The 7,260-nt window shown below is 34.2% G+C and overlaps 1 pseudogene; it reads right to left on the bottom strand.

The window, feature by feature from the left end:
* Positions 1-584: 584 nt before the first annotated feature.
* LOC140862712 (leucine-rich repeat extensin-like protein 6) lies at positions 585-7,260 on the bottom strand (annotated as a pseudogene).

Here is a 7,260-nt window from a genome sequence, read left to right as displayed (position 1 = left end):
CTTTGGACTATTTTCGGATGTTCTGAAGCTGATTTTCTACTTATTCAATCCAAACAAGGTTTATTTTACCTATTTAAACATGATTAGGCAATTATTAACGGTTTAAAACAGAAACAAGGTTATTACAAAAATAATGAGGACTAAATTAAAACTCATAATTAAAAACTATCAATCAAAATTTTAAAAGCATGATTTTATTTGAGTAACAATCATGTGAGACTGTCTCATGGGTCAAGTCCGTGAGACGGGTCAACCCAAAACAAAAACAGTATGCCTCATAATGTCCCTAATGTTTGGGTCGTGTCCCAAATATATACCTAAAGAATTCCGTGGGCTGAATACATCCCTTATCATTGCACATATGTCTCTTATATATCCTTCCGTTAACTCTGTCGGTTTGAATTAACGGAATGAACATGTGTTGCTCACGTGATCTTTCACCCCCAATAAAAAGCCCTCCATCCATACGTCATTTATCTACGTGAACCCTATTTCCCAAATCTTTGGCTCTCGATTTCTCTGCAAGACGTAATGCTCCGGTGGTGGGCTGCAAGACGTCGCCTGGAGTTGCAACTTTGATGCGATTAAAGAGCATGGCATTCTTTATCAGAACGTTGTTTAGGCTTGTAAGGAATATAAATCATGGAATCATCCTTAGCTTTAATCTTGCGACACGAACTTGGCTCTGTATAGAAGTAATTATTAGCAAAAGTGAAATTCTCCATCCTCGGCAACGAACAGATTCTCTCTGGAATTTCCCCGGAGAGCTTGTTATGTGCAACATGCAACTGTTCCAGGGACTTCATGTTGCCAATATCTTTAGGCAAACTCCCCCACAAGCCTATTGGAACTCACATCAAACACTGTCAATTTAGTCAATAACCCGATTACCTGAGGCAAACACCCTCCCAGTCCAGCGCTACTGATGATAATCTCGTTCAGGATTTTTGTCGTTTTCCTATACTCGAAGGCAAACATCCCTGGAGATTGTTGTTGTCAAGAACTAAAACAGAAACTGTCAAGTTCCCGAGGTTTCAAGGAGGAATGAACTGGAAATCATTGTTGTTTATGAAAAAGACATCGAATATCCATGAATTTGAGCGAAGGAAGACAGAGAACGACAAAAGGCCGGTTCCCAGACAGAAGATTGTTACTAACATCAAGTTCATATAAGAGATGGAGATTATGATAAGTATCCGGGATCATGCCTTTGAATCGGTTCGAGTTTAGATGGAACAAGGCTAGATAAGTTAACATGTCGAGTTCTTGGGGCAATGAACCTAAAATCCCCGCATGATTCAAATCAACCACAACTACTATGATTATGTGGGGATCATCGGGTGTCGGGGCGCATAAAATTCCGTTGTATTTTCAAACATCATGGCCTTACCAGTTTGAAGTAAAGTTGTTGGGGTCATCTGTGATGGCATGTTTCCAAGATTGGAGAGCTAAGAATGCATTGAAAAGTCAAGGGTTTGGAAGTGGTGTGGAATAGTTTGATGCTTGCTGGGATGGTTTTGTGAAGAGAAATAGAAGGCAGAGGATCGTGAAAATGGTTAAAGGATTGATCTTCTTTTTTTGTTTTCTGCCTTAAATTAGGGTTCACTAGATAAGTGACGTGTGGATGAGTGACTTTTAATTGGGGGTGAAAGATCACGTGAGCAACGCATGTTCATTCCGTTATTCAAACCGAGAGAGTTAACAGAATGATATATTTGAGACACATGTACAATGATAAGAGATGTATTCAGCCCACTAAATTCTTTAGAGATATATTTGGGATACGACCAAAACATTAGGGACATTTTAATGAATTATCACGTACCCATATTCTAATCCTCCTTTCTTACCCCATTTGTCCCCTAAATGGTGCCCTAAATCCATCGCAAATGAAATTCAACAGAAACCATGGCAGATTCTTGGTCCATCTCGAATCGATGGTTCTTGCCAAATCCCAAATCTCATTTTCACTTTTGAGAAACCCTTTCGTACAAATCATTATTTAGCTTATGTAGAAACTCTCTCAAAGCCCTGTAAAGAACGGTTCCAAATCTTTGATTTTTTTCTCACCCTTCTCTGTAGAACAATGGAGCTTCAGATTTGTCGCAACAGTAAATGTGATTTCCTTTATTTTTCATTGATTAGAGGGGGAATCGTAGCGCGCTATGCTCGAATCTGAATCAGCGAAGATGATGTGATGTCCTTCGAGATGAACAACCGGAAAGTGAGTTGATTTCATCTTTGCATCTTCATTCCTTTTATTCGTTCTTTTTAATTTTTTTATGTGATTGTTGTTCGTGCTGTGTTGGTGCATCGTGTGCAAGTTTTTTTTTATAGGAATTTTGCTGAATTTGTTAATGGTGACGAGAAATGGTTGATTTGTGCCTGTTTCTGTGCTATGCAGTAACATGTATAAAAAATTCATGATAATTTGATTTGCAAAGCCAGCCAACCATAGATTTTCTAGCTATTAAATGTTAATTATTGATCAACATGTATCAATGTTGTAAATAATAATTAATGGAATACCTGTATGCTGACAGGTCCATTTCCATCTCTACAAGTTGTGTACAAATGAGGGATGAGGAGATTTTCTTTTGTTGCATGTGAATAAGCATGGTTCACCTAAAAAACACACACTATATAACCTGTGATGTCACCACTCCATTGTCAACAATTTCTCCTCTGTCCCTTTGTCTTAGATAATCTTGAGAGTTTTTGCTATTTTTCCAACTTAAGTCTTGAGGGTACTGCCTATGGAGGATCTGAATCTGAGAATGCTTCTAGTGTTGCACAAAAAATTGAATTTAGTTTTAAATTATGTCCAATCAAACAGTTATAATGGAATTTTGTTAAATACCTACATACCATGTGTATTATATATTATATAATGATTAAAAAAAATTCTTATATGTTGATAACTTTTCCTAGATGAAATTGGAATGTTTTATGGGATTGAGCATTACAATGATTGGCTTTTTTTGTGGCCCCGGTGCAAAGGTAGATGAAGAGAACATTTTCTAATTATTTTTTGGAATGTTTTATGGGATTAAGCATGACAATTATAGGCTTTTTTTGTGGATGCCGTTTTTCATTTGGTGTTTGTTTACATAAATTGATTGGTATGCTATCAGTTCAGCCGCATCATCATTATCTTCGAAGGATTTCTGTGTTGCTTTTATGAATTTGTAACTCGGAAAATTATTGGATTGGATGTAATGATGGTTTTTTAATTTGTCTCGCGAGCAGCGAATCGTTTGTGTGGATAAATTTGGATTCGAGGTTCTTGCAGCAAAACTCAAGTGCTTTCTCTAGAATATCCTCCTTGTGTGTCCTAAGATGTGCTGTCTTATACAAGCTTAACAATCCTTGCGCATCTGTGATCCTCTAACACCCTTGAATTTCTCGAACACATCTGCAGGCATGTTTCGGTGATCAGTTTATGTTACATAAAGCAGAAAATGAACCACACCTGACAAGATATCCATGTTGTCTGAGTAGCAGATTACGAAGATCAACAGTTCTAAGATCGTGGTTATTCCATGATGCGAGAATCCTTATAAACTTGGAGCAAGGACTCATCGATTTCTCTTTCGAAATGATACCCTACTCCGATGCGTTGGACTGTGTTGATGAGATCTAATCTATCGATGAACGTGTCATCGTGCTCTGCAAGCATCCTTCTCTGTTTCACTCATAGTTGGGAGTTTAGTGTGTGAGAGTGCCGAGTTTTTGCAAGCATAGAAAAATCCACACAGAGAAAATTAGTAAGTTGGGTGCAAGTTGAGTATGCCTCTACTTATTTCTTACGAACCTTACAATTTTTTTATTTTTTTGGTTAGATGTACGTCAAGGAAAAAATTGAAGAGTACATTGATAAAATTTTCAACTATTGGATAATGAGGCACACATTTACTTCTATGGACTTAAGGAATGATGCTTGAGATTCAAGACATGCTGAAAAAGGTCACGGAAAAGAGAGGTGAAAGATGGGATGAGAAGCTATCAAAGTTGAACAAGAAAAAACAATGGCATCTTGAAGTCTACTGAAAATTGAGTTACTTAGGCCTAGGAAGAGATGCGGGGGTTACTTTTCCTTTTTCTTCTTGTAAGTTGCCTAAGAATTTTTTGTTCAGGTGGAGCAAACTTTGCTGGTTTTTTCATATTCACCTGTTCATTTCTATATGAAAACAATTTATCAATATGCAACAGAAAAATGCTAATAAACTCTTTGGTTCTTATGTTTTTATGATTATTTGAGGTAAAAAGTTTTATTTCTAACTTATTCTTATTCAACATAAAAAAATTAGTATTTATGCTAAAAATATAAATTTTTATGTCAAAAAAATATTATTTTTATCGTATGTTTAGTTGACATAAATAATATTACTTTTTTGTCACGTGTATTAGTTTTTATGATAAAATTATTAGTTTCATGTCAAAAGTGTTACTTCTGATGCATGCTTATTTGACATAAAAAAATATTAGTTTTTGTGCTTAAAATATTAGTTTGTTTGTCAAAAGTGTATGTTTATTTTAAAAATATTATTATTTTTATAAAAAGTATTAGTTTTTATGCTAAAAATATTGAATTTTACGTGAAACGTATTGCTTCTAACGTAATTTTATTTGATATAAAAAGTATTACTTCTAACGTATGTTTATTTGACATAAAAATTATTAGTTTTTTATGTCAAAAATATTACTTCTAACTTATGTTTGTTAGACATAAATAGTATTTGTTTTTGTGCTAAAAGTATTATGTTATATGTATGGTTATTTCACATTAATAATATTATTTTTTTGGAAAAAAGTATTTGTTTTTATGCTAAAAGTATTATTATGTTTTGCCAAAAATATTACTTGGGCATAAATATAAATATATATTACTTTTTAATATATGATTATAAAATGTATTATTTTTTTGGCCAAAAATACTACTTTTTTTAGTCAAAAGTATTACTTGAAAATTAATTGTTATTTCACATGAAAATTTTGTTTTGTAATATATGATTATCAAAAGTAAATTTTTTTCATAAAAACTAATAGTTTTATCATAAACACTAATACTTTTAATATAAAAAGTAATACTTTTCACGAAAAAATAATACTTTTTATTTCAAATTACACAGGTTAGAAGCAATACTTTTAATATAAAACATAATAATGTTGATCCAAAAATTAATACTTTTAACAGAAAAACTAATATTTTGTCGAACTTACATGCGTTTGATCTAATATTTTTCACATAAAAACTAATACTTTTATCATAAAAACTAATATATTTCACAAAAAAAATAATAGTATATATTTCAAATTAGCACTCGTCAGAAAGTCTTACTTTCACGTAAAACTAATATTTTTGAGTTTGTTCTTTTCAACTTGCCCCATCAGCTGAGAATTGAATGACGATATTCAAGTAGCATGTACACAAGGGTAGGGAGCCTAATTTATTTGAGACAATGGAACCCACGTTCAGATGCAAAGAATAAGCATAATGAGCTAACAATTGAAAGTTCTTGAGATGAAACATGAATAGCAGAGAAACTTAAATCTTAACAAGCAGATAAGTGTAGTATCAAACTCCAAATATTTTAAAAAATTTCTCTTGAAGTATAAATTGCTATATTCAGTGTAATGAAATCCGTTCTTCCCTCCTTTTCATCTTTCCACGGCAGGGACAAAACAATTACATCAACTAGAATTACAATATGTATTCAAAATGTACATTATAAGAAGAGCATAGAGATGTCTACAAACAAAACCACATCAACTACACTGCTCCTCAAAACTGATCATTGGCACGCCTCTTTGAATTTTCATTCTTTTTCCATAACATTTCCTTAATTTCAGTCTCTTTCTTATCAACAAAACCCATCAAATCTCTGAAGCTAGAGGCTTGTAAGGCACGCCTACCAAACATGAAGGTTCACTTTGCTCAACATTTTGCTGCTCTTCCTCGATATTATATCTGGCGTATTTCACACAAACCCTCCAAAAAAAGATGGCTAATGCAATGAAGCACGCAAATGGATCCTCAAGAGAAACCTTGTAATGTCCATACCAAGAACCATAAGGGCCATCTGGAGGCTGGTTAAAGTGCTTTCCTATAAGATTCTCTCCCCTCAACAAATCACCCCATTTCCAGAGGATAGTTTCTGCCCCACACAGAACGCTGGGCACTATCTGAACTTGCTAATAAGGTATTTTAATTGCTCATTCTCAGTCGATGTAAGATTCCAGCAAAATATGTGTCACCAGATATTAGAAAAAGGTGTGTTGGTGGAGGATTCTGTGAAACCCAGTACATATAAGATCCATAAGAAGATACCTATCAGCACTATTTTTGCCACCTAGGAGAATGAGAAAAATTTACATAAGAACACATCTTTAAGAATCATGAACAATCGAATTACGAATATATTATAACTATAAATTAAAGCTCCTACTTATCAGAGAAAACTATCGGTTATGTTTTCTGGAAGAAACCCCTCCAACCTCACCCATAAAAAAACTCATAAAAAAATCTATAGTCATCATAGCACAAGAAGACTCGACATATTCCATTTTGAAAATTAATAACTACAAAAACTACAATTTCTGAAACTTAAAGTTGAAAGGAAAACCTTGAAAGGAACAAATTTGAACATAGCCATTTGCATTAGCATAACATAGCCATTTGCGTTCGCCTTAACAAAAAATGAACAAATTTGAAAGGACGGATGCACCACAATATCAAGAAAGGATTGGAAGCTACCCTTCCTGAACTTGTTAGCTTGAAAAGTCTTAGCACCTATATCAAACCAAGCTTTGGTATAATTGAGATCCGATTTCCACTTCCGTTGATGTTTCAAACTCTAAAAAGACAACAAATAGAAGAAGAACATTAATAATATCACGGTTCCAGGCTAATAGATGCAAAGAACAAAACTCGAGCAAGGAAATAAAACCCGAAACGTACCAGTCTTTCCGCATTCAAATACCAAGGTGCTGAAGGCCTATACTGTGGAATATGGGGGTTGATTTCCTTCCCATCTTCATCCACCTCGGCAGGTGCAAGCCTTGCTTTACGCGCCTCTTCTAACTCAAGCTGTTTTCTGTGATCCTCTTTCGACTTAAGCGAGGCTGCAATTCGAAATTGGATAAAAAAATTACATGAGAACTCATCCATCCGACATACATATATTTTTCACTCGAAATCTAGGATACTATCAAATCGAGTGGATTCGAGGGAAATAAATTACTTGAAGCAGTAGCCAT

The sequence above is a fragment of the Henckelia pumila genome, chromosome 4 (assembly GCF_033568475.1).
Source record: "Henckelia pumila isolate YLH828 chromosome 4, ASM3356847v2, whole genome shotgun sequence".
NCBI classification, from domain to species: domain Eukaryota; kingdom Viridiplantae; phylum Streptophyta; class Magnoliopsida; order Lamiales; family Gesneriaceae; genus Henckelia; species Henckelia pumila.
Note: the sequence above shows the minus strand (reverse complement) of the source record. Positions and strands in the feature narration are given on the sequence as shown.